Source organism: Numida meleagris, chromosome 20 (genome assembly GCF_002078875.1).
Source record: "Numida meleagris isolate 19003 breed g44 Domestic line chromosome 20, NumMel1.0, whole genome shotgun sequence".
In the NCBI taxonomy this organism is placed as follows: Eukaryota; Metazoa; Chordata; class Aves; order Galliformes; family Numididae; genus Numida; species Numida meleagris.
The window spans coordinates 3,121,413-3,148,740 of NC_034428.1; the positions used below are offsets into that span (position 1 = coordinate 3,121,413).

The window sequence follows — 27,328 nt, forward strand, 5'->3', positions numbered from 1 at the left end:
CCTGCATGGGAGGGTGGTCCTGCGTGGCCGCTTGTGTGCACACGCACATACATTCATGCATACATATATATACATATAAAGAACAGTTGGAGTGAGCAGCAATTAAAACGAACATAAAAGCCAATCAGAGACAAATACCTGTCTGCGGGTCCCTCCTCGCCAAGCTGGTGCTGGAACCGCTCATCGAGGGAAGACAGAAGTGCTGCAGATCAGATGGGGTTTATTTTTAACTTCGGTTTCGTCTTCTTTTCTAACCGGGATGTAGAAGCACTTACTGCACGTGTGCTTAGGACAGCCCCTCGTTGCCCCAACCCCTGTGGCTCTCAGCCTGCAGCACTGCTCCCCTTGGCCTGGGGAGAGGCACACAACTGCTTCCCCATAGTGAAGCCAAAGCAACTAAAAATTGAGAGAGGAATTTGTCAGCATCCGCCTCGCTTGTTGGTGTCACAGGGGCAACCTAGATGGCTTTGGCAGCATGCAGAGAGCCAGAACCAGAGTGCCGTGCTGGCACAGCCTCTGCCCTCAGCACAGACCTGGGGAGGGGAACACAGCACTTGTGCTACGTTATGGATAAACACGGTGTGCAGGGATGAATTCTTCCTAAGGAGCCCTCCACGGGCTCCCAGATAGATAACACAACCCCACTCCTGTTGGAATGAATGGCAGAACGTTGCTACAGGCAATCTTACATCGAGCAGGAGACCCGGAGCTCCCTGCAGAGCATGGAGAGGAAGGTCAGGCTTCTTCCCCTCACTTGCATCCTGCCTGCGGGGTCTCGTGCTCCCAACACAGCTGCGAGCTGCTGAACACGCTGCTCGAGAGCAGGGCTGCACTCAGGGCTGCAGGAATGGGGGTCCGGAGATCTCCGCACGAGATGGACATTTGTGAAGTGCAACTCAGCCTCCATCTTCTTCTGGGACGCGGTGGGAGAAAGCAACACGGAACTTGTGTTTTGTATTCGTGCATGGAAGGTGGACGGAGGAAGGAGGTGAGCTGCGGGAGACTGTGTGGCCCTGCAGAGCCTCAGCACTGCGCTGAAGGCAACACCACGGGGACGAGGGAGGGAGCAGCAGAGCTCTGAAAGATGGAGAGAAAGAACCCAAGGACTGGGAACCCTCTCACACTGAAGATGAAAGGGGAAAAGCGTGGTCCTCCCCAGACACAGGGAGGAAAGAAGGTGCTCACAGTGAGGCATGGGGATGTGAAACACAGCCCTGCACAGCTGCTCAGTGTATCAGCCTGCTGGTGTGCACGCTGCCATCCAGGAGCTCTCCATCAAAGCCCCCAGCCCGGCCAGAGCAGCGAGACAAAGGCACTGGGCTGGGGGTCAGCCCTGGTGTTAGGAGCTGGTGCCTACATCACCCAGGGACAGCCTGGGTGCAGCCATGGGGAAGGGCCGGGCTCTCAGCTCCCCTTGCTGGATGCTGGGAAGGGCTGCAAGGGGAAGAACACTGGGAGCTGGAATACCGTAGGCTTCACCCAAGCCTGCCTGCCCACAGAGGGAGGTTTCGTGCATTAAGATGTTCCTGGCAGGCGGTCAGGCAGCACTCGGTCTTTTCACTCAGCCCTCCTAATGCTGACAAGCTTTCCAAGGATGACGGGAAGCAATGGTACAGGGGACACCCGCAGTGGCTGGCTCTGCTATAACACCAGAGGCCTCTCCAGAAGAGAGCAGAGGGAGGGCATCAGTTTAAGACAAGCAAGCCAACCTTTCCACTGCCAGTGCCCACTCTGCCTTGCAAGCCTGCACCTCCCAGCCCGCATGCCCCTGTGCACACGCTGCAGGAGGAAGCGGCTAGCAAAACTCTTCCATGTGTTTGAGGGCCCTGGGGTTTACCTGTCATTCTGCTCAAGTGCTGCTTGAGCTGAAACATGCTTATTAAGAAGGGTTGCAAGCTGCAGGAAGAGCCTAGCATTCAGCAGCAGCTGTCGCAGCCAGCAGGCTCCTTGGGGGGTGCAGCCCATGGAACAAGTGCCTTGCAGCTATGATGCACTGCTGCATTTCACTTTCCCTGAGCTGAAAGAGCAGTGATGAAAGAAACAGTTCACACCTTCCGTCTGTTTATAGAACAAGCCTTCCTGACTTCAGACTTGAGACCAGGTCAAGTTTGAAGCAAAGAGCTCTCCTTTCCCCGTCTCTGCAGACAGAGCTCTAACCCAGGCCGTGCCCTGACGACAGAGCCTGGAGCTCAGCTCCCAGCGCCGGCAGCAGCAGTGCCTCACTCTGCTCTCATCTGTCAGGACAGGGATCAAAGGGCTCGCCTGCTGCATGACCTCTGGGGGCAAGGCACTTGACCTCCAGATGCAAGTCAGCCAATGGTGCTCAAGCAGCAGTTGAAAAAACCCCACATAGCATCACGGAGCCCTTCAGGAAAGCAGATGTTGAGCTGGAGCAGCGTTTTCCAAGGGAGAGCAGTTACGAGCACTGGCAGGGCACAGCTCCCTTACTGCAAAGCACAGTGATGACATCAGCTCTGTACGGCCACTTGTCCCCATCCCACGCTGGAAAAACACTTCATTTTTTCGTCTGTCAGGTTCAGTACCAGTTCAAGCACACGTGGTTTCAACCACATTCAGCAACCTTTAAGCAGGCAACGGTCAGAACCAGCACGGAGCGAGGCCGGGCCAGCACCAAGCGCAGCGCTCCCGCCTGCTGTCAGCAAGAGGCACTTCTCTGCTGCAGACCAAGCCCAAGGGGTTTCTGTTCTCGATGCTTCTCTGTGTGATGGAAAGCAGCTACCTACGCACTCGTATTTTACTGGAACCGCTTTAACCACCAGGCATTTCTTCTCAAGAGCAAGCACTTCTGTGAATGAGACGCAGGAGATCACCGAGGGCTGCGTGCCTGGTGAGTAGTGTGGGAAGGGGAGCACCCTGGCGAGCTGTCTTTCAGATCCGCCTCGGGGCACGCTGCGTGCCAAAAACACACCCAGCTGCTGGCTGAAGGAGGAGGCAGCAAGGTGAACGCTCTTCCTAGGAAATGGAGAGGGAGCTTTCTGGGCAGGAAGAGCGATGGAGCTGCTGGCTGAGCCAGCCTGCAGTGAGCGTGGTAACTCAGCCCACCTGGACAGTACTCGTCTTGCTACTGCAAGGACTGATTTCCTGACTCCGCCATCTGGTCTGAGTGCAATGAGCCCGCTCAGGTTCTCGGAGCTGCTGCAGGCGGTGCTCGTTACACACCAGGGAGCTGTAAGTCCGGGCCCGTACTGCTGCACTGCACGTAGGGGTGGTCTGCACCTGCAAAGCCACTTCTCATCCACACGCAGGCCAGGCAGAGGGCTGGAAATACGAGCCATGTGTTTTTCAACTTACGTTCTAAAATGCTCCCGAAGGGCAAGCGGCATCTCACCGCAGGTTCACTGGGTTTCAGCTCAGCACTGCTGCTCTGGGTCTTCCATTTCTGCACAGCCATCCCGGCCTTGCATTTCAGCAGAAACACAAACCATGGCACCGTGCAAGGCCTCACAGCAGCGCGGGCCTTGACTAACTTCAGGCACGGCAAGAACATCTGTTTGCAAGGGGAGGAGGGCACGAGGCCACTGCAGCAAGGAGGTGCTGTGTGTGCTGGCAGCATCGCCAGCTGAAGGAGAAGAATTTCCGCACCAGAAAATGCTCAGTGAGTTTGAACTGAGCTTGAAGCAACAGCTCAGGTGAAGGAAAAAGCAGGGCATGATTCCAGCACAACAACCAGGGGAGCTAAGGCCTTCAAAGAGTGCTGCTTGCACCTCTGGATGCAGTCATCTACAGGATGACTGAGGAAGACTCCTCACTTGGTGCTGTAGAGCCCAGCTCCTCTCCTCCAGGACTTCTGGTAAGGAGACACATTGAGGTGGAGATGCTCATGAGCAGCCCTTTATTTCTATTGCCGTGTCTAATTTATGGGAGAGGTACACACCTACGGCCGCACTTGGAAATCCAAAGGAAGAAATAAATTAGTAATAGAAGAAGAGGCCCATCAGACTGAGCCCTGCTATGCCCTTACATTCCAAGGCTTTTGCTCACGTGCCTGCCCGTCCTTTTCCATTCACCAGATTTTCACCATCTCCAGTGATGAAGCTCCACGCTGCTGCAGCATCACCAACATTATCGTGGCTACATTTCCTTTAAATTCAGTGTTGCCTCGCTGGTGTGATGGATCCCCAACCTTTCTTCCCAAACACACAATGCGCTGCCACATGCCCAAGTGTGCTGGGCCCCACGGATTCATTTTGATCTCCATCACTTCTTACAGATGGAAAAACTCACAAAAGCGAGACGGGCAGCCCGCTGCCTGCATGGGTCTCCTGGAAAACAGGGCTGGAAGGAGAAAGCAGCAAGCTGCAAAAGAGCGACAGCTGAGAAAAGACGCAAAAAGAATGAGGTCTGGAAAGAAATTCTTCCTGTCAAATGAATCCATTCTGAAACAGCCAGCTCCGAACAACTTAATACTCTTTTGTGCATTTGCTTTGAGCAGCTACACGCACTGTTATTAATCTTCTCGTCTTGCACAGCCCGCACGGTCACTGTGCCCCTAGGGCCACCTGGGCCCTGGCTTTGCCCCTGCACACTGCCCAGCCTGGGATGCATCCCAGCCCCTCTGCCCTGCTCTTTTCACTTCATTTGAGGGAATCAAAGCTGAACGTCAGCTCTGTCTGTGCAGGTCGGGTGTTGGCTGGGAGCCCGCAGCACCCATTCATCAATGCTTCCACTGAAACTGGTGTGTGGTAATGCTTTGGGGGGGGACATGGGAAGGGGGTGGGGAGGTGCAGCGATACACCTGGAAAATACCCTTAGAGATGGGATCTCAGAATGGGACGTCTCAAGCCCGCGGCAAAGCCGTCCAAGTGGGGGTGCCTGATTTCCATCAGCCTTTCTTTAGGCCCCCGAGGACTAGAAGCAGAAAACAAAACACAGAGAAACAAAACGAAAAGAAACAAAACAAGAAAGGCACCAGCGACTCCAAAAAGGAAAAAAAAAAAAAAAAAAGGGGGGGGGGGGAAGAAGGGTGGGGAAATCTCCTCAGCATTGACAACAGCGCTTTTTGAACTTCATTGGTGGTACGGTCTCACATTTCCAAGGCTCTTGACACAGGCGTTGGCTCCAGGGGTGAGACCATCTGCATCTCTGTTTGGCTGGGACTGCTTTCATGCCGAGGGCCGGGAAAGGGCGACGGATTCCATGAGAACGGCGTCTGAAGCTCCCACCCTCTCGCCGCCCCACCCCTCGCCCAGAGGGAGGGAGGGGAGGGCGGATGGCAAAACTCCAGCCCCGCTCTGCTGCTTTCGAGTAGCAGCCAACAGCTGCACCGCGGCAGCGCGCACGCAACACCCATCTCGGAGCAGCAGCGGCACAGCCCGCAGGGACACGCGGGGAGACTCGGGATGGGAAGGTTGAACCCGGTTATCAAGGAATGCTTCCTAACAGAAACGTTTCACTGAAGGAGAATTCCATCTCTGCATTGAAGGTATGAAAGAGATCGCCCAGTGAATGGCGGCAGAGCCTCAGCCCGGCGGGGAAAGTCCCCCAGCGCATCCCTGCATTTGGGGATGCGCTGCTAGCACGTGTTGCAGTGGTGACTTGCCCTCACTTTAAGAGATTAAGCAACACAGCAGAGTGAAGAGAGGCAGCAGACACAGGGCCCAGCTCCCAGCAGTCACCGCTGAGCGAGGCAGGCTGCTGTCTCCACCAAAGCAACGTCTGCGGAGGTCCAGAGCCCGCTGCGCTCCGTGCTGCGCTGTACCACCCTGCTTGCTATGCCAGGGCAGCTGTCCACACTGACAGACCGCCTGAAACCCCCAGCTGCCTCCTGCCTGGTGCTGGGGAGTTGCCTGCCTGCAGCACTCACAAATAATGCTGTCACCGGCAAAGCAGCGCGGTGCTGCTCGTGTGTAATTGCAGCTTGCCACTTGTAACTCACCCGCAGGAGGACGCCTGTGTTTAGTACAAGCAACAGTGCTTGGACACTGCTCTGCAAGAGCTGCTTTGGGAAGCGCAGGTTTGGGCTGTTGCTACTTTCCCTTGTGAACCTGTGCCATTCATGTTTCCCTGAGCCTCAGTTTCCCTGGAAAACTTTGTTCCCTTCAGCTCTGAGGAAGCACATCGTTCCCAGTGTGCCCATGGCTGACTGCACCTCGTCCCCAGCAGTACTGGCAGAGCAGAAGGGGCCCAAAGCAGAGAGAACTCCTCGCCGTGCTCCAGCAGCCTTGCACTGGGACAGGGCAGAACAATGCATGAATGGAACAGCGGTGGGAGATGCTTCATTGCTGGGGTAGAACTGCAAAGGGAGGCACAGGCTAGCACGGTAACACTGGGAAAAATCTGCATTTTATCGTATTCTCGCACGCCTAGAGCCAGCAGCTCTGCTCCATAGGCGTGCTAATCATCCGAGAGTCACTGGGGGAGCCGCTAGCGCCTGCCTCTCCTCCGGGGGAACAAGCAGACAGCTTTTCATTCCTGGGTCGGGTTTCCTCCCTACCCTTCCCTCTCCATTCTGGTTGGTGATGCAGATCGCCCAAGCCCCCCTCCTGCCAGGGGAGCTGCAGCAGCCCTTTCCTGCAATGCTCCATGGCTGGAAAGTGCGTAACTTCGCCCTACCCACAGGGCACCCCCGCAGCACACAGCCTGCAGCCACATCAGCTGTGCCCACAGGACAGTATGCAGGGCTCTCAGGCACTGCTAACGCAGCACACGAGCCAAACCCTCCGAGCACTAACCCACCCAAGCCCCGTGCTCACCCTCCCCCTCTCCAGTCCTCCATGAAACCTTCCTCTCCTATTGCACATGCTCACTCCATCCATCCTCCATCCCCAAGCTCAGGCTCTCCACACAGCCCCCAGACACCCCTACTTCTTGCTGCTGGCAGCCCCACTCTGCAACCTCACCACTCTCCACCTTCCATTTCCACATACCACATCCCACAAACCTCTCCCCTCCAGCTTCTCACACACTGTCACACATTGCTTTTCATCCCACACGTCGTTCAGACACCCCTCTCTTCCCCAGGTTGCTATCAATCAGCCCTGCCATACCTATTACACAAACCTTCCTGCCTATGCTCACTCAGCCGTCCTAATTAACGGCTCTCACTCACTCTTCCCCATGTTCCCCACCCTGCTGCCTTGCACAAAGCCTCATGCACAGCCCTGGCTGGCGGGGCTGGGATCCGAACCATCACCGCTCCTGGGATACGAGCAGTTGGGAACTGCCCTGCTGGCAGAATCCCAAGGCCCTCCTGAAGGCCGGAGGGTGGACGTGTGACATCAGCCAGGCTGCTGGGGAAGCAGTGCAGTCACCGTCCCTGGAGGCGTTCAAGGAACAGGCAGATGTGGAGCTTGGGGACACGGCGGGGACGGGTTGTTGGTTGGATGTGATGCTCTTGGAGGTCTTTTCCAGCCTTCACGATTGACTGGGTGATCTCAATGTATTTTTGCTGCCAGCCACGCTGTAACACCCCACGGCCCTCCCAGCACCTCTGCGCTCTGGCCAGTGCTGCTGTGGCCCCATTCCTGGCTGCTCAGAGCCCTGCTGCTGAAGGACGCGGGGTCTCCCGGGAGCTGACCCCCTCGCCAGAGGGAAATTTACCTTTCACAGCGACAAAAGTGGGGGAGAAGAGAAAGAAGCGCCAACAGCACGCGGCAACAAAACAGAAAAAGAAATGAGCTGGGTGAGATGCTCTGCGGGTGCTGCCAGCGCCGGGGAGTGCCGCCCCACCTCACTTTCCACCCAGCAGCCCCCAGCATCTCGGTTTCGGTGCCGGGCTTTCCCCTACCCCAGCCCACCCTGGGGAGGACTCCCTGCCCTCCGACACGCACGTTCTGCCGCAGAAACCCCCTCTGCCCTCCCACGCTCCCTCCCGCGCCATCTGGTTACGGTTTGCGCCGTGACGCGTTTCCTCTGCGGTCTATTTGCTTTTTTTAGCCAAACCCGAGAGAGGGAGCGAAACACCCTGTTTGCTTTGGGGATGAACCACCCCCACGCACTCACGCTCGTTACGGAGGTTCTGCGTGGTGGGCCGGGGGAAGGCTGGCTCTTGTTTTTGTTATTCTTTTTTCCCCCCGTGAAGCTAATAACCGGACTCCTGACAGCATCTGCTGTAGATTAGGAAAAGCTTTACGAGGCTGTTGATGTTGAAAAACATTGTCAGGTGATGATAAGGCAATGTGATGGAGTGGTTTGGGTGGGAGGGAGCACCTCGGTGCCCCCGCGCCCGCACAGCACCGAGCGGTGCCCGCTCCACGCACACCACGTTCCAGGGATGCTACGTGTGCTCAGCCCTTACAACCCTACATCAGTCAGCAGGCACAGAAAACCAAAGCCTCCCAGCTCCCCACTGATGCAGGCCAGTAATGCACACGGACCTTAAGGCTGACTGAGGAATGCTTTCCCAGCCCAGCTTAGCATGAGCACGGAGCCCACAGGGCTCGTCCCAGGCCCCCATTGTGAGCGCAGCAGGAAGGGGACCTCAGCCTCCCAGCTCCCAGCCCCATGCAAACAGAAGCTCTGGGACTCGTTTTGTCCTGTGCTTTGGCAGCTGACGGCTGCAGCAGCCAAACATTCCCACTCAGTTCATGCTGCAAGTCTCTGCTCTTCCCCAGCCCGCTATTTCTGCAGGAACAACACAGATGCTGTTGGCCTTCATTAAATATGTTCACAGCTTAAGCAGTCATTTACGAGAAGCCCTCCTCCACCAAGGCTTACCCCACCTACACCGGGCCCTTATCCTCCCCGGGGATAAACTCTTACACCTGCACCATGGGTGGGTGGAAGCTGCACTCTGTGCAGGGATGCAGGAGCCCAGCAGCCATCCCCAGCCCACCCCGTGATTGGCTCCGTCCGCTCCAGCAGGCATTTCAAACCTCCCTGGGTCACGGCCTCTTTGCCAAACGTGTGCATGTGCGCGCACAGCCCATTAATCCTCTTTACTCCAGGTTTGATTTAATTTATCATTAGGTTTGGATGAGTAATTTTATCCCGCGACACAATTCAAGGTGATAGATGAGACCTCGAGCAGGTGATAGCCCTGGCTCGGCTTCCCCCTCGCTCCCCCTCCTGAGAAAGCACAGACTGCAGGAGGAATTCAGCGCTGCTGAGCCCAGAGCCGAGGAGCACAGAGCTCAGCACCCAGATGCCATGCACCACTCGGTATCTCAGCACGCTGCACCATGCAGGTGAGGCACTGCAGGTGCTAAGAACAGCGTGCAGTCGTGTCGTCCCTAGAGAGCGCTCATTCAAACCAAATTAGCCAACCTGCCTGCCTGCCCTCCTCAACCTGAATGATAGTCCAAGGAGAAAACATCGCCTCTGCAGCAAGACCCGAGGTACGCTCGGATCAAAACATCGATAATGATGCATTCGGCTGTTCTGTTTTATTAAATTCTTCTCAGGACAGGCCTTGGATCGTGCGTTCAGTCGCGGTTTCCAAGCAGGTCGCCCTGCTGCCACGCATTGTACAAGTCGTGTTTGACTGCACGCAGAGATGCCTGAGCCAGAATGAATGGACAACCCAAAATGCAAGGCCAGCTCTTCACACACAGCCAGGGGCACTCCTGTGTGTGCTCATCCATGCAGAGGTGAGCACGTGCACTCACATGCACGCACCTGTGACTGGTGCAAGTAATACCGACGTGTAACATGCACATGCACCGACACACACCACACCCTGAGGTGCACGTTCTCGCTCATCTCCACATGCACATCCTTCCATTTGCTTTGTGGCTCCGTTGCAAAGCTCGGATGCATACAAACCTGTCTCAGCAGCCCAGCCACGGGCACGGCTCTCACCCAGCTGACAGCTGCTCCATTCTGCGGGTGCAGGCACCGCTGGGGCTTACAGACTGCAACCCTGAAGCCAAACTTCCTTGGGGCAGCGTGGGTGTCCCCATTCCTTACCCTGCAGTGCCCCTCATGGCCACCCTGGGAAAGAGTCACAAGTTGGAGTTGCACAAGCAACCCTGGTTGTTTCTGGAGCTGGTCCACTGGGTTAATAAAATAGCACTGGGAACGATTTCCTTCTCACGCATGTATTTCTGGTTGCTTTCCCTTTTCTGTTTTGCTGAAGCAAAGGCTATCCCTCACCAACAGCTACCTTAGCTCTCTGCGTTTCATGCTTTGCAGCCAGCACTGGGTGACGCCTCACAGAAGAGCATCAATGCCCATGTCCATGCTGCTCCCCTGCAAAGCAAGCTACAGGGAGGGAAAGCTCTGAATTCTTCAGTTTAACAACACAACGCAGCCTCCCCTTTCATTAAAAGAGCACCCAGAACCAAGCACGTTCCTGACCTCTGCGGAGCCAGCAAAACGTGAGGCCTTGCTGGGTTAACAGACACAGCCCAGAGGTTGCACAGCTGAGGAACGAAGGTGCAGGGAGACCCAGGGATGTTTCCTGAAAGGCGCCTGAGGAGCTGAGCGTGTTGGAAGTCCCTGGGATCTGGACCTGAACGAAAGCATTGAAATTACAATGCGTAAAAAACGGAGACATCACTTGTGTAGCAGAGAAAATGGAAGATTTACCCTAAACCTCCCCAGGAGCAGAGGCAGGCAGCACCAACAACCCGACACAGCACGCAGCATGGCCAAGGGGAGCTGCAGAGCAGTGGCGAGATGCTGCACCTCGGAGCCTTGGAAAGCAGTTTTCAGAGCTCCACCTTGGCACACTTTGCAGGAGGCAGGTAGTGAGATAAGAACTCTGCTTGTCAAAACACATGGTGAGATCTCCTGAGCTAGCACACGGGTCTGCCAGCTCTTAGGTGTGAAGGAGGGGTGGAAGGAAATAGGAATGTTTCTTGTCAGAAAGCGGGGAGGTGGCAATGACTTGGGTGCTGCAAAGGAGAAAGGCGAGCCACAAAACAAAGAACATGAAGCAGGGGAGACTGGAGGAGAGCTCCAAGAAAAGAGCAGGAAATCCACGGACTGGGGATGCCTGCTCGGGGATGCAGGAGGAGTCTCCCACAGCAGTGCTGGCTGCAGGCAGAGCACTGTGCTGGCTGCGGGGTTCGCACGGGGGAAGGGGTTAATGAGAACGGACGAGAGAAGAGCGCAAAGAAAATGAGAAGTGACATTCTGGCCAACGGAGCATCTCCAGGCGGGGGAAAGGCCCAGAGAACTCTGCTTCTATTTTCTGCCGTGCCTGAGGATGAGCTCTGCGCTGAAGCTTCACCTTTCATCTCCTCCCTGCATTTGAACAGAGCCACAATGCCACAGCAGGGGTTCATCTAACAGCCTCCGAATGAACCCACGGCTCTCGGGTGCTGCCCGTCCGACACCCCCACACCACACAGGGGGAGTGCTGTGGTTAAATCACTGCAGGAAAGGCTGCCTTTGGTCTGCCCCTCTCCTGGGAATTCCTCTGCCTGGCAATGCACAGCACAGCAAGGAAGAGCTTGGCAATCTGTAGGGCTTTTTGTTCTCCGTTGGGAGGGAGCAAACTCCAAAGCCATGGCGCTGACCCCAGCCGCTGCAACGGATGCTCATGTGTATGAGTTTCAAGGGAGGCAGGATAAAGCAGGTGCTGGGCCAGGGCTGGCGACGAGCATCCCAGAGGTGATGCTAACAGTGCACGCCAGGTACTGGTGCGAGTCAGGATGGGTTTGTGTCCTTTCTCATTCTCCCTCCATGGACAGAACTGTCCAGCTGGAAAGGAAACAGCGGCGTGACCTTCACCTTCCCCAGAAGCACTGCCAGAGCCCGGGGACAACACCCCTCCATTGCCACCACCGCCTGCCATGCAATCACACAGCTCTTATGGGAGCAGCCTGCACTCCTGTATGTCTGAGAGCCACAACCTTCTCATTCCGAAGGAAAATTCCTAGCTTTATTTATTTATGAAAATGTAAAAGGACAACTGTTAGAGCATCAAAACCGAGGAGGAAAACAAGAAGCCAGAATGAGAAAACTAACAGGAAGCAGCCCCCCCAAATGCCCGTATCTGATGCTCCCCACCTTTGTGCCACCCGCCAGGCTCTGGTGCCCCACTCCTGCACACTAGAGCTCTTCCAGCCACAGGGGTTGGAAGGGACCCCAAGAGATCATTGAGTCCAGCCCCCTGCTAAAGCAGCTCCCTACAATGGGTCGCACGGGTCGGTGTCCAGCTAGGTCTTGGAACAACTCCATAGAAGGAGACTCTACCACCTCTCTGGGCACCTCTTCCAGTCCTCCACCACCCTAACCATAAAGAAGTTCTTCTGCATGTTAGTACGGAACTTCCTGTGTTCAGGTTTTTTAGGCCATTGCTCCTTGTCCTATCGCTGTGCACCACCGAGAAGAGCTCAGCCTCACCCATCTGCCTCCCATCTCCCTTTAGATATTTATCAACACCCATCAGATCCCCTCTCAGCCTTCTTTTCCCCAGGCTGAACAGACCCAGGTCTCTCAGCCTTTCCTCATTTGGGAGATGCTCCAGGCCCTTTATCATCTCTGCGGCCCTCCGCTGGACTCCTTCTAGGAGATCCCTGTCTTTTTTGAACTGGGGAGCCCAGAACTAGACACAGTAGTCTAAATGTGGCCTCACCAGAACAGAGCAGAGAGGGAGGATCACCCGCCTCGACCTGCTGGCCACTCTCTTTTTAACGCAGCCCAGGATCCCATTGGCCTTCAGGGCACACTGCTGGCTCACGGCCACCCAGCTGTCCACCAGGACCCCTGGGTCCTGCTCCGCAGAGCTCCTCTCCAGCCCCCAACCCGTACTGGTGCATGATGTTGTCACCCCCCAGGTGCAAGACTCTACCCTTGCTCTTGTTAAACCTCATCAGGTTCCTCCCTACCCCACTCTCCATTCTGTCCAGGTCTTGTTGAGCGGTATCACAGCCTTCAGGTGTGTCCTCCCTTCTAAGGAGGAGATGGAAAAGGACAGACAGCAACAAGAACAGACTCCGGGGATGAGGGGTGTGCGCAGGTGGAATTTGGGAACGCGTTCTTCAGGTGGAGGCTTCCAGCCTGCATGCTCCATAATTCAATTCTGTGAAGCATATTGTAAAGCAACGCATTAGAGGGTGATGGGCTGATGGTTTTTTTGGGGGGAACGAAATATTGACACCGCCTGCCGACAGCTTCCCAGAGGGGGGCAGTGTCAAAGCACATTAGCCTAGTGCAAAAGAAAAAACAGATGCAAAGTCTGAGGCCTGGGAGCAGCAAGGCTTCAACGGCAGCCCAAGCTTTGTGCATGCTAATTCAGCTTAAAGGAACACTCCCATGTTCCCTGCTTGTCAGCAAACTGCTAAGGCTTTTTTTCCTTCTCTTAGCTCTTTGTAGGAGCAACTTAGAAATGAACATCTCATACAGAATTTTTTGGACCAGATCTACAAAGTTATTTAGATGGCAAGAGGCCTGAGAAACGTGTCTCACGAGATGTAGGAGAGCATCTCTAATGAACGGGTGCCCAATCCCTTCTGGCTCTATGGGATGGGTAGGCATATTTCCACATACCTGGCCAATCCTTTCTCCCTGGTGCTGATCAGCAGGCACGGGGCATTACGACGCGAACACAAAATGAAGCGAGGTTGCAAAGGTGCCAGCACGCCCAGAGGTGAGGATGAGCAGCTGGTGCTGTCACAGCCCAACACTGGAAACCATACAGAGAGCCCAGGGAGAGAATGGAGCCACTGGAAGGCAGTAAGCCAGCACCAGGTCCTGCCCAGCACCGCACCACCCCCTGAGCTCAGACACCACGCTGGGGAAAGAGCAACAGGGCAGCTCCTCCTGCCCGCCTGCATGGATGGAAAAGCATTTTTCTGCCCAACACCACAGGTCTGGATGCGTATAGCATTGTCTTTACCTCAGGTTTAGCTCTGAAATGGCACTGAAGGAGTAAAACGGCAGGACAGGGAGCTCCATCCGTGGATGGAACTCAGAAGGAGACATAAGGAGCAGCAGCTTCCCGTACCCAGGATGCCCCAGAGAGCTCCAGCTCTGGCTCTGCTGCTCATGCACAGAGGCGGGCAGAGCTGGCAAGGCTCCGGATAGAGCCCGGCCAGCTGCAGCACGGCCAACCTGCCCTCCCATCTGCTAGGACAGGCCGACAACGCCAGCATCCCCGGGAGCCTTCCCCCCATTGCTGGATAACGCAATGACAAGGAAGGAGGGCACGGAAGCCCCTCACCAGGGCCCGCTGCTCCCTGGCTGCACCTCCCCGCTGCTCCTGCCCGTCCTCGCGGTGATGGATGGCTATTGGTTCTGGCTTCATCCGACACAGAAATCTGTCACCTCATGCCAGGGAGAGGTGACAGCAAATCCATCAGCACGGAGCCAGCAGGCGCTGGCAGATCGCTTTCAAGGCCACCAGGGGCTGGAACCTTCCCCGCCTCCCGCCCCCCCGGTTCCTCTCTCCCCCTCCTTTACACAAGTCTCGGTAAATCTCCGTTTGAACAAACCCATTTGGCCCCCACAGCACACATCCAAACTCCAGCAGCTCCGAATTTGCGCATTACTGTCTTGCTTTTGCAAATAAAATTATTGTTTTTCCACGAGTCGCTCGTTGTCAGAGCTTCACACGTGGCCCTCGTGTTACTTCCAAAGCCTGGGCACAAACTCCAGCAGCGTCCCCGTACATCACGCCTACAAATGCTCTTCCTTTTGCTCCAAATGCTGAGACATGACGACTGCCTGCATGCCAGCGCTGCTTCGAGCACAGCCAGCGCAGAGCTCTCCAAGCTCCCCGTGCTGGGGGGTCTGAGCCTGCTTAGCATTCCCCCTTCCTGAGGGCAGCCAGGGGCATGAGCATAATGACGAGCAGCTTCTGCTCTTGCTCTGCCTCCTTGCAAAGACACGAGGGGACACGCTGGCTGATTCGGAATTGCTTCTGACAAGCACGTTACGCCCGGGATGCAAAAAGGAGGCGGTTTGTGCTGGCAATGCCCCATTTCCCCGCACACCCAGCGCCGCTGCACAGCCACCCCGCGCTGCTGGGGATGAACGTGGGCTGCCCCAGAGCGGCCGCCGAGGGCCAGCAGGCTGAGTGATGCGCTCGCAACACCCGCAGGAGTTAGAAGCAGAAAGGTCCTCAACGCATAAAAACCTGGATTTTTTTTCAGCGCTTTTTTAAAATAAAACTCGGCCGCCCACTGAGACACAAAAATGGCTGAAGGCGTTAAAAAGCACCGCGTCCTGCCAATGCGGTGAGCGAGGCTGCTGGAAAAGCAACTGCACGGACCCGGTGCCACAGCTGAGCACGGCCTTTAAGTCCTGAGCAGCTACGACCATGGATCACCCCTCTGCACCCAACTCCAACCAAGAAGACCAGAGGTGTGGACAGCCCCCCCCACCCCACCAGCACCACCTGCTCCGGATTGGGATGAGCACGGGATGATTAATGGCAGTTTGCAGGTGCCATGTTCCAGGCAGAGGGCTGCAGGCCAGAAAAGCAGAGCCTTCTGCTTCCTTCAAGGGGCAGCCCAGCCCCAGCGCTGCAAACTTGCTGCTGGCTGCCTTGGCGTTTTAATATTTTAAATGCTGACCCCCTCATTGATTGCGTTCAGCCTTTAAAATCTTTAATTTACTTATTTATTTGGGTTTTCAACCTCGCCTGCAATTGCAGCTAATTAAAAAGCTCATTAGTCGGCGTCCCGAGCCGATTCCCTGGGCTTTATGTACTGTACACCGTGCCTCCTGCGAGTTCAAGCCACGGCTGCTCCCGCTCGCCTCGCTTCCTACCTCCCCAGCTTTATGAGGTGTTCCATATTTTGAACGCTATTCCTCCTTCCCTCGATTATTTTGTTTTGTTTTAAGTTACCATTTGCTGCAGCCTTCAGGAAACCCAGCAGCCGTGCTGGCCATAGGCAGGAACTGTGTCTCAAATTCACTCAGAGACCCGAGACATCGCTGTGCCAATTTGTGCCTGCAAAACGTGGGCACCAGAAGCCCCGGCCAGGAGGGATCCCCAGCATCGTGCTCAGAGCTTGGCTCACCCCAGTGCGCTGTTAATACGGTCAATAGGAATGTACAGACCTCCTCAATTACGGTCTGGTTCGGTGTGAGCGGACTTGCAGCCAGTGAAGGCACCTTCCTGTGCTGGCCTTGACCAAGGCACAGTTTGTGCCCATTCCGGTGAAGTCCTCGTCACAACACATTGTAAGATTTGGGAACGGACAAATTCATGACCTAAATCCTGACCGAAGGTAAACAGCCAGCAGCACGACAACCCCTCGCCCTGTCAAAAGGCGATTTCCTATCCATCTTCATTCCAGTACACACCACCGTGCCTGGGTCTGCATGCCCCTCTTGCTTCCCTCACCCTGCCCAGAGACAGCCCGGCTGCCCGCTGGGAGCCTGCAGCAGCAGTGGGTGACGGAGCACAGCGGGACGGAGCGCGGCCGCTGGGGAGCGGCTTGGCAGCAGCCTGCTCCTCGTGTTTGCATTTCACAAGGTCAAAACCAAAACCACGGCTGGTTTGGCTTCCGCAGCCATGCCTACAGAAACACAGGGGGATTTCAGACTGCAGCCTCCCTGCTTCCCCACATCCACACCCCCTGTCTGAAATAACCACCTCCACCCCCAGCTCTTGCCCTGCTTCTAAGACTGCGGGCTCTCTTTGCACCCACAAACCCGTATCGGTGCTGGGCAGCAGAATCCCAGCATCCATCTGCCAGGGGACAGGACCTGCACACACATCCCCACCCCCCCACACACGCTGCAGTGCCGTGTCAGCAGCAGGTTACGCATTGCTGCAGGCATCGCTAAGCCTGCCGAAGGCCAAAAGGGCTGCGGGCCCCCCCCCTCCCCACTGCTTTGCTTCTTTTCTTCCTTTCCTTGCTGGAATCAAGTGAGCAAGCTGTTCTTCTCAGGCCAGCCTAGCACAGCTTTTCCTGGCGGTCATGGGCCCCAGCCCTCAGCCAAGGTCTATCCCAGGGGACGTTGGGAGCGCTTTGAATATTCAACCCCCCCCAGCAGTCACGAGGCTGCAAATGCCACGAGGTTGCCTGACCCCGGATGGAACGCAGCAGCAGAAGAGCAGAAGCGGCGGCAGCCGTTGGCCTGGGGCTGCCCTCAGATAACTCCTGGGAAGAGGAACGCGGCGGGGAGCCCGGGCGCGGGGAGGTGGGATGCAAGCTGCATTTCAGGATCCTGCACCTGGGAGACACGTTGCTTCAGGAGCGTTTCCGAGCGCTGCTGATAGCCCCGGCAGCTCCAGCCAGCGGGGAAAGCAAAGAGAGCAGCCCTGGAGCCCATCCGAGGAGCCAGCGGGCAGCAAGCGGCTGCAGGGGCCTTTGTGCACTTGGTGCTTTGTCATGGAAACCATGCAGGTCTCCAAAGTCTGCACTGGAGATGCTCCAGTTAATGAAACCTCTTCAGCTTCCCCCTCCCTGCAGGGAGCCCAAGCGGGAGGATCAGGAGGGACTGATGGATGGAGGATGGACAGGAGATGCTCTGTGATTGGGTCCACTCTCCAGCTCAGAGCTTGCAGGGCTGGGTGAGGCATGCACACATCTCATCGTGCTTTGCTGCAGAGCCTCCCCCAGCCCCAAGCCCCCAGAGCCAGTGGACTATTTTGGTTTTGGGCCAGAGGCCTGGATGCTTCCGAGCATCACATTTGTGCAGCGTTTCTCCTCACTCCCTCCCCTTTCAGTCCCCCCCAGCGCAGTCCCAGAGAGACAATCCAGATGGAACTCCCAGCCGCCCTCTGATCGAGCCAGGGAGATTTGTAATTAGGACTCGATGGCTATTATCCCGTGACAGCTGAGAGCGGTATCCAGGCAGCCCGGCGGCCGCAGAAGGAATGTGGGGGGTTTGGGGGAAGGAGGGATGATGTGAGCGCTTTTCAACCGTGCCATATTGCGCCAGCCTCAGTGACAGCATCCCACCTGCCAGGCCCGGCTCCAAGGGCAGCGTCAGTGCAAAAGGGCAGAGCCGGGGGGGCAGAGAGCTCCCGCCCAGCCGTGGGCCTGCTGGGGCAGCCAGGACACGGTGCCGGAGCACACGGTGCCAGCTCTGATTTCAGAGCTTGTCCCCAGGCTGGGGCAGCACCAGCTGCACTTCGTGTTGGAATTCCTCTGGGTGACACACGGCTTCGGAGCGCGGCCTGAGAGGCAGCAGGTGCCTGGATTTGCTGCATGCACAGCCAAGCTTCCCAAAACAGGGCCTGCTTTAAAAAGCAGCCTGGATCGAGGGGGTCCCTCCATGTGTTTGCTTCAGCAAGGAGCGCTCCCTGCTCGGCCCCTTCCCTGCTGCCATCAAGAGCCATGCTCCCTCCCGCTCCGGCAGCGTGCGGTCCTGGCAGGCTGCAGCAGGCCGGCCACCCCAGGTCCACGCAGCTCCCAGCAACCCGACCCCAGGAGTTTGGGACCTAGCGTCTCATGATGGGAAAATCAGTTTGACTTTCACAGCAAGCCAGGACTCGCGATGCCCCGAGACGCTCCAGCCTTGCCCTTCGAGACGGCGCTCCCTCCCAACGCATCAGGCTTTGGAACAAGCACTAAATCTTCTAGACAAGCTGTAAGAAAAAGGTAAAACCCAACACGAGCTATCTCACAGGCAGCCTTCACCGTCCAAGGACTCAGGGCAACAGCAGAAAATTAACAGGGGCCAACAAGGGATACGAGCACACCCCAGAAAACGGGCTGTGACCAGAAGCCACCCCCCCCCCACACACACACCGCTCAGCTGCACGCCCCACGCAGCACATACACTCCTCATTTTCCACCGCAGTTCGCACTGCTGCTGGCTCAGTACAACGTGCCATTTATTTCTAGCTGGAGACCTTTGGGCGGCCTCCCCTGCCGGCCCCACAGATCACACACAGGCAGCCGCTGCCCTCAGAGCAGAGGTTGGGGTTGGGGGTGGAACGGAGGCCTGCGAGGTTCCGTGCCCCAGAGCAGCTCTGCTGGCCCTCCCGCACAGAGCGCTTCCAAGGCTGGAGGAAGTGAGTCAGGCTGGGGCGGGGGCTGCGGAGCTGGCAGACCCCCCCCGAACGGCCGGGCTCTGCCGAGGGATCAGCCAGCGTTCGGTTCCTGTTTGTGTCCCAAGTGAATCATTCCCAGCAGCTGTCGCCGTGCCGGGCTGTGCTCCTCATGTGCTTTCTATTAGCTGAGAAAACAAGCCGGGCCGCTCCCCCAGCGCGGGGGGAGCAGGGGGAACCTGGGAAAGCCGCTGCGCTGCACCCCCTGCACCAGGCACTGCTGTCCCCAGGTCACTGCACCGAGCCCAGCCCCGCTCTGCCTGCTGCCCCCAACACGTCTCCGGCGGCTGTTCATGGGCAGGCTGACAGCCTGGGGTGTGCTGGGAGCAAAGGGGCTAGGGGAGTGCAAAGCGTGGCCACAGACTGGAAGAGCACAAAGAGAGCAGCTCCGGCTTCGCTCCCCTCCCGCTTGGGTCACTCCCCTATGGGAAAAATGTGAAGGCTGCGCTTTCCACCTCAGCCAAAAATAATCAGCGAGCTGCAGGGGGCAGAGGGCCTGGGGAGGGAGGGGGATTTCTATTCTCAGGCTGCAGCTCATAATGAGAAACGCATTCCTTCCCTCCCCGCTGCCCCCCATTCTGCCACCACCTCTTCCCAGCACAGGCGCAGGGGCCGGCTCCAGGAGGCACAGCAGTGCAAAGCCCGGGCCAGGGCTGCTCTGCTTCCCTTACAGACAGTCTGCAAACTAAAATAGGATGTTTGTGCTTTCCTCCCACTGCTGCTCCCAGATGGCCTCCGGCTCCCATCATGTGTAGCATGCGGTAAATGGAAAACCCAAAGGCACGCAGATGGAGGAAAGGGAGCAGTGCCACCAGCAAGGCGGGCACCCGGCCCCTCCTGACGCTGCACCACCAGCTCCCAGCTGTGTCGGGCAGCCCAAGGACTGCGCTCCGCACCCTGACCTCCCAGACCTGAGGCAATAATTCAGCGGCAGTAAAGTGCTTGTGGGACTGACATTCCAATTCTCAAAGAACCGTGGCACTTCAGGACTGAGGATGCTGCTTGGGTCTGGCTTATCCTGAAGGCGGGGGTCTCCACTACATGAGGGGCTCTGAGCTGCACCATGCGTTGCACATGAGATCCCAACTCCGTGCCTTCAGCTCTTCACCTCCTGACAGGACACGATAATGCTTCTGATTCTTAGCACGAGGAACCGTAAGGTCATCGTTCTTTCAGATTTAAAATAGAATCCCTGAACTTGGGATGGGCTGAACGCCAGCACCCTGGTATGCCCAAACCCAGGGATTTGCACCATGTGCTCCTTGGCCAGCTGGCGTGCCGTGCGTGCTCACAACGTTGTGAATGTGTTCATGAAAGGCCGAGACGTTGTACGAAGGGATGTGGTTTAGCGGGGAAATACTGGTGGTAGGTGGATGGTTGGACCGGGTGATCTTGGAGGTCTTTTCCAACCTTAATAATTCTATGAACGTGAAACTGTTTCCATTTGCTTTGGTATGAGACCCATGTACACCAAAACCAATAGAGTCTCAGCCCAGTGTTCCACTGGAGCCCAGCACTCTCCTTCCAGCAAGAGCCCAGCTACAGACATAGCACAGAACAGCACCAGCTGAACCTGCAACCACAGCAAAACATTCCCCCATATTGTCTTAGTGGGGAAAATAAAGAAATAAAGAAGAAAAACATCAAAATTATCAACGCTGCATTACTTATAAGAGTGCCAAACTGGCAACTAAATAGAAGCCTGTGTTGCAGGGCAGCTGATGTGTGCGAGGAGAGAAGCACGTTACTGCTTCCAGGAGGCAGTGCTGGGGCTGCTGGGGCAGCTCCCCCCGGCTCCCCCCGCTGACCCCGCTCTGTGATGGCTGCTTCAAACCACCACGCCTCCTCCCCCCAGCCGGGAGCTTGGCTCCTCCCCAGAGGATGCTCAGGAGAAAAACGCAGGTCAGAACAACCTTCCACCTCCGGCTCCCCAAGCATCTCCTCGGCCGCTCCCTTTCCATGTCATTAGCTGCGGGGCTGCGGGATGCCAGGAGCGGAGGAGGGCAGCCCGCGGCTCATTGACATGCCTCTCAGGCAGCGGCGGTGCCAGGGATCGACCCGCTGTCCCCGGGGAGCGGAGGAGGCAGCAAAGCCCTTCCTCGGAGCAGCAGAGTTTCTCCATTTCCTCGCTTTCAAACCGTGCCTCTGTTCTACCCGCTCTCTGCTGCGGCTCCAGCCGCGACTTCTAGGGAAGCCCAGCTGCCTCAGCAGGTCCGGGCTCGTTAATGAGCAATTAGCTCCTAGCCTAATTGGGCAGCAGAATGGCTAATGAGCCCAGCCACGGTTGTCTGTGCCCTCATTATCCTGCGCTCAGCCAGTGGTAATACTGAACTTCTGTCCCATTTCCGTCATGCCACGATCAGAGCAGTGCCTGGCAGCTCAGACGTGCAGCGCTCGCTGCTCTTGGTGTCTCAGCTGCTTCCTGCAGCGGGCCTGGAGCAGCACCTCCCCCCAGCCCGGCTCCTGCTCCTCCACCCAGCAGGTCTTACACCTCTCTTGGTGTATTTCTGTTTGCAATTACAGATACGTACAGACACGGAGTATTTGTATCTGTGTGCACACAGGTGCACACGTGCACGCATGCCAGTGACAAAGAACAAGAGTGATTCCTAAGGAACACGAGTGTTTGAAACAGCCCCGGTGCAATGCACAACACCAACGTGCCCCACTCGAGTGCATGCCAACAAGGAGGGCTAGCACGGCCCAGGAGGAGGCTGTGCTCTTGGAGGAGGAAGGTCACTTTAATCCAAACCTCTGGGTTTTCTCCTTCTAAGCCACAGAGTCTCCAGAGCCCGGGGGAAGGCCAAGCTCCATCCCACACACCCATCCTGACTCCAGATTCCATGTCAGGGAGTCACCAGCTGACGGATTTTACACCATAAATACCAGCAATGTTTTTTTTTTTTACCACTTTTATCCTTGGGACAAACAGCGAGGACAGAAGCAGAGAAACAAGCTCTTCCCTCCCCCTGAGAGCCACGCACCAGACTTCGCTAAGAAGGTGGGAAACCCTCATGAAGCCGTGTGCCTCACCAACATGAACGTACCAACCAACAGGAGCCTGCCCCAGCCCGATGCAGAGCAGTCTGAAGGAAGGGGATCCACCAGCAGCTACACCACGGGGTGCAGCAGCTCTCAACAGGGAACCTCCACGTTTTGAGCCAGTGTAACACGACGCATCCACGATGCATCCACGACGCATCCACGACGCATCCACGATGCATCCACGATGCACTACTCAGCCCGGCAGCAAGGCTCTGTGGCAGCAGAATGCATCTCTTGCAAGAAGTGGCACTGATCCGTGCCTGAAAGCCAATGTTCCCTTCCCCAGCGGCCGGGTTTTGGACAATCTGAGTCACATCACCAAGCTGCAAAATATTTCATTGCGCCGCCTGCTGCAGCAGTGAACTGCGCTCCTTCTGGGATTGATTATTCCATCTTCCTGCTGCTCTTGATAAGGCTTTCCAATGGCTGCGGATGGTTTTAAGCATGGCTCCTTCTGCCTCCAGGGCTCCTTCTTGTATTAGATTATCTCAACATATCACACCCACTTTTTAGTCGCTTCGTTGCCTTCCTGTTAAGAACCAAAATGAGTTTTTAACTGCTCTTCTGCCCTCCAAGGACTCGTGTGACCTTGTTTTGCCCCACCTAGCGGCTCTCCTTTTAGGTGCTCCACGGACTCAGCCTGCACCAGAGCTCCCACCGCCTCCAAATGGCTGCACACGGTGAGACTGTCACACCTCCACATCTCCCCACTGAGAAATTTCCTTTCGTTGAGCCACACGTTGGAACCCACAGACTGAAAATTGAGACCAAACCTTCCCCCTCCTCACCCTTCACCAGAAGGGCCTTACTATGGCATACAACCACAACGCATGCTTCCTATCATTCCAGTCTACAAGAGGAAGCTCTGAAGGCCAAGAAGGGCTGAGCAAGCAATGGCAAACTGTCCCATAAAGAACACACCGTCACCGAACCATTCACTAACATCCCACAGTGGTACCTTTAAGGGCTCATTTAATGAATGCTCAAACACAAGCCAGTTAGGAAAACTTCTCACGTCCTTTCCCTAGCACGTCCTGCAACCTTTCTCTGCTGGTGGGAGAAGTGTGGTGATGTGCATGGGACTGACTCCCAAGGCTGCACATCAGTGGGTGCCCCATGGGGCAGGCAGCAAACACAACGCAGTGTGTGTTTCCAGGTCTCTCCTCTTACTGCGGGCTCCCTGCAATGCTCCCTTTTCAGCAAGCTGCTGCACAGCCCTGTCTGTGCCTCCTGGCTCCCCACCTCCTCGAGCTGATGTTTTATTTATTGCATCCTAGCCCTAACAAGTGAGCTCCTTCCCCCGTGGCTACTAATTAGGGTGGGTGTCTCTCCAGAGCTCGCGTGCACGTGGCTGCAGACAGAACACAGACGTGCTTTGCAATTCACAGCCAGTGTTCAGCATCCATACACACTGCCCCAAGCCATCGCTTGAACGGATGGAATTTACCCCACGAGTCCAGGTATCAGCAAGCAGAATGACTACTGCGTTTAACCTAGCAAACTCGGTCTCTAAACAGAATTAACAGCAGCCATCTCTCATCCATTGAGGAAGGCGAGGATAGTCTGGCCAGCCCCATACAGCACCACACAACAGGCAACTCAAAGCAGGCCCTGCTAAGGAACACAAACAAGTGATGTGATTATTTAAGCTGTCCTGTGTGGCTGGTGGGGTTGGTGGGCAGTGGGTTGACACTTGGCTGAGGGGGCACACAGAACAGCTGGAGCTTCCCTTGGCCATCAGTAACTGCACCTGGGAGGGGATGCTGCCACATCTCAGATCCCAGAGATCCTCAGAGAGAGAGCCTTATGGAGAAAGGTCGTGAAACTCTGCCATAAGGTGAGCTAGGGCTGGAGAGACCACGGTGACCAACCTCTAGACAGATGGGCTAGAAGAAATTTAAAAGTGTCCCACCCCTGGGGACAGAGCCTGCAGACAACCCAGCACCAGACACCAGCGAAACGAGCACCAAGTTCTGCTGAAGAAGCAGGGCAACAAACTGGGACAAAAAGAGAAGGCATTCCACTGCTTGGAGTCAACATGGAGACTGGATCCAGTGCACGTTTTGCAGGCAGATGTGCATGCACAAGTGGCACCGTGCACCAATTCAGCACACGTACATACAGACACACTCACCCGTGGCTGCTCTGCACTCCTGCACAAAGTGCTCTCTGCAGCACTGACAAAATGCTGCTGGTATTCCCAGCACGGACGAGGCTCCGCTCCTACCCCCAAGAGCTTGCCACCGCTAATTAGAGATATCGCAAAACACGGCTAATGACGACCTTCATTAATTTACTTTAAATAATTCTTTCTGACCGACTGCTGCAAGACCTGGAAACAGCCCAGGGGTGGAGAGGGCTGCAGTCCTTTCCCAAGCATCTGCTGCCATCAGGTGGAGAACACTGCCCTGGCACCCACGGCTGGGAAACAAGAACCAGGATTTAGGGCGAGTCAGCCTCTTCCTCTCTGTTTCATGCACAGGGAAAGCAGAACACAGCTGGGATTCGTGGCAGAACCAAACAGAACCACTGATGCAGGCCCCATGGGACAGATGCAGATTTCAACGGGCTGTTAGGGAAGGTGCTACGAATGCTGAAATGCTGTCTGCAAGGCAGCAGCCTGGAGCCATGGGCTGGTCCTCTCTGTTGCTGCCAAGACCACATGGGGAGGTTGCCCAAAACCGAACCCGAGAGCCCGAGCTGCACCCACCCCACACCGCAGCCTCACACCATGTTCCCTTCTCCTGTTTCTCATTCCATCAGAGGCACCCGCTCACAAAACAAATGTGGCCCTCTCACCCCAGAACACGTCTGCAATACGCATACAGAAGCCCGTTTCTTGATGGGAATGAATTGATTGGGACCATTACGTTGTAGCCACTTCTGACAGGCAGCCCAAGGCGGGGAACCAACATTTACATTTAGATGAAGGTGTTTCTGTCATGTTCCCAGCAGCTCCTGCCCCCAGGTTTGTCTCCAGAAGGAATCAGTGAAACCAGGAGCTCTGCTTTCAGCAGCGCAGAAGGACAAGAAAGGAAAATACCCCAGCAAGTCCCAGCACAACACACCGAGCTCTGAACTCACAGCATCTGCAGCAAAGCAATGCCCAGCAGTGACCCCAGAGCAGGGAGAGACAACGAGGGCCACGTGTGCTGCAACCCCTGCACACCCAGCACCAACTGCCCCAGTGCCCCACTTGGTACAGCAAGGTTTGATCCGCAGGCTGAGAATGATTCCCTCTCTTTGCTGGCAATGCACAGACTCAGCCCTGCTGCCAAGCACCACGTCCCCCAGCAGAGAGCAGGGAGTGACCAAGAGCAGGCGGTGGGGCTGGCACCGAGAGGCTCCTTCACACCACGAATCTGTTGTACCCCAGCAGCACGCAATGCTTAAAAGAGTAAAGGCGATAGATGCAAGCGTAACCAACACGATCACGCTTTACTGCTTTATCTAACAGAAAAGAATACGCATCTTGCCATCAGTCAGCTTCGTTCCAGCACAGCTGTTACCACAGTTGGAAACCGAACCACTAGAACAGGGAAGAAAAGAAATTATTTTCACCTGGGTAATCAATACCACCTGCAATAATACTCAGCACAGGGCAGGCCTCAGTGCAGCTGCTTGATGGATGGAGGACAGAAACAGATTACAAACCTTCCAGGTTCAACACACCCTCCTGCAGAGCCAAAAAAAGCAGACAAAAGGGGGCAAGGAACCCCTTTTAATTAATTGAACGCTGTCATCTGCATGAATCAGTACATAAGAGCTGCCCCAACACTTTACAAACCCTGTCCGTTTCGTACCAGCAGACACGTGCACGCTTTTAAAGCAGTTGCAAAGATGCATCTGCTCACCCCCTTCCTGACACATTGCCCTTGTGTCTATGCAGCAATACCTGCAACCTGTGACCCTCACATACCTTTGCATTGACCATCTCCCAAGCAATGGCTAGAGGAACATCTGCAACAGCAAAGAGACCTCATGGGTAGATACCACATGATTTTGTGCACTAAGCAGATCTGGGGCTAAGTGGATCCTTTCACAGATTAAAATAAGGGCACCCGGAGAAGGCACATATTTCAAAATGAACGCCCTGACTGTTCAGTAATTCCCTCCATTCATCTTCCTCACCCCCTCCCAGCCCCAAACCCAAGCACGGCGCAGTGCTGCAGCACATCGCAGCTCCTGCAAGAAGCCCAGCGCTGTGCTCCTTCACTCCTCCGCTTCATAAAACACCCTTACTGCCATCCACTTTATTTGCTACTACAGAAAAGCATCAGGGCTGTGGAGAAGACTAGAGGGAGGCCAGAAGATGGACAGAACAATCAGGGTTAGATGACAATACAGCGACACAACCTGAAAGCCAGCTCCCCCACGAAGCTGTGGCTGCTCATTCTGAAGGCGTGCATTCAACCACGGTACCGGGCCACGAACGCTTCATTCCCTTCCTTGGAATTGCCTGGACTTTGCCACTAAGGTTCATTCAAACAAGCTGCAAGGGCAGATTTCCATCTCACAGATCGGATTAACAGTCTGTTCCAGCAAAACCACGTCCCCGTGCGACGTGAAATGCAGCGCTGCTATCATGCACAGCTCTTTTCCGAGGCCAATGCCCCAACCCGCTGTCACTTCTTCCCATGCACACGATTCCCAGGGCAGGACGCTCAGCCCTGGAGCTGCAGCGTGGCACGGGGCTGCCTGCGAGCCAAGCAACCGCCCCGCAGAGCCCGGCTCCTCCAGGTGACATTGCCCCAGAGCACAGTGCAACCTGCAGACGCCGGACAGACCCAACGAAGACATCCACAGCAACAAGCCCCGTTTTTTAAAACCTCTTCCCAGACTTTCACTTCGATGACTGCGCTGTGCCGGGTGCGCTTTGGCATGAGGAAAAGCTACTTGGTTAACGATCAGTGAAGCTGTGCATGCTTACAGCGAAGCTGAGCTGGCTTCGGTGCCCTAAAATTTACACGTTTTGGCTTCCCGTGCTCCTCTGAGATGCACAAGCAGTGCCTGCGCTGCTTTACAGTGCCCTCCCTGTGCTCAGCTCCCACTGCTCGCCCAACAGAGAAGGGACTGGGAGGGAAACCCACCCTGCACCCTGCACCCTGTTTGTGCAGAGGGATTTCTTTCGTTGCTTTTCTGGGGGTGGTTTTGCAGATTTCTCCCTTAGGGAAAGCGGGCAGAGGTGGCTGGGGATAGGGCGAGGAGGAGGTTGTGCACGCAGCAACTCTGTGCGTGCAGATACACAGAGCAAAGGGACCCTTCTACAGAGAGGGGATTCGAACAGAACAAAGCACGCGGCTCGGCCTGCAGCGCCAGCACGGACACGCGGCTCACCTGTGGGCGCTGCAGGAACGGGGCTGGCCGGGGGGGTCCATCGCAGCACTGCGGGGTCGTCGGCTGCCTGAGGGACACTGCGGT

At 56.0% G+C, this 27,328-nt stretch overlaps 1 long non-coding RNA gene across 1 annotated transcript in view; it reads right to left on the reverse strand.

Annotated features, from left to right (window-relative positions):
- LOC110408556 overlaps positions 1-12,246 on the reverse strand; it is a 49,488-nt gene extending 37,242 nt beyond the window's left edge. Inside the window, exon 1 of the long non-coding RNA XR_002444423.1 lies at positions 139-12,246. This is a non-coding gene — a long non-coding RNA (uncharacterized LOC110408556). The remainder of the gene's footprint in view (positions 1-138) is intronic.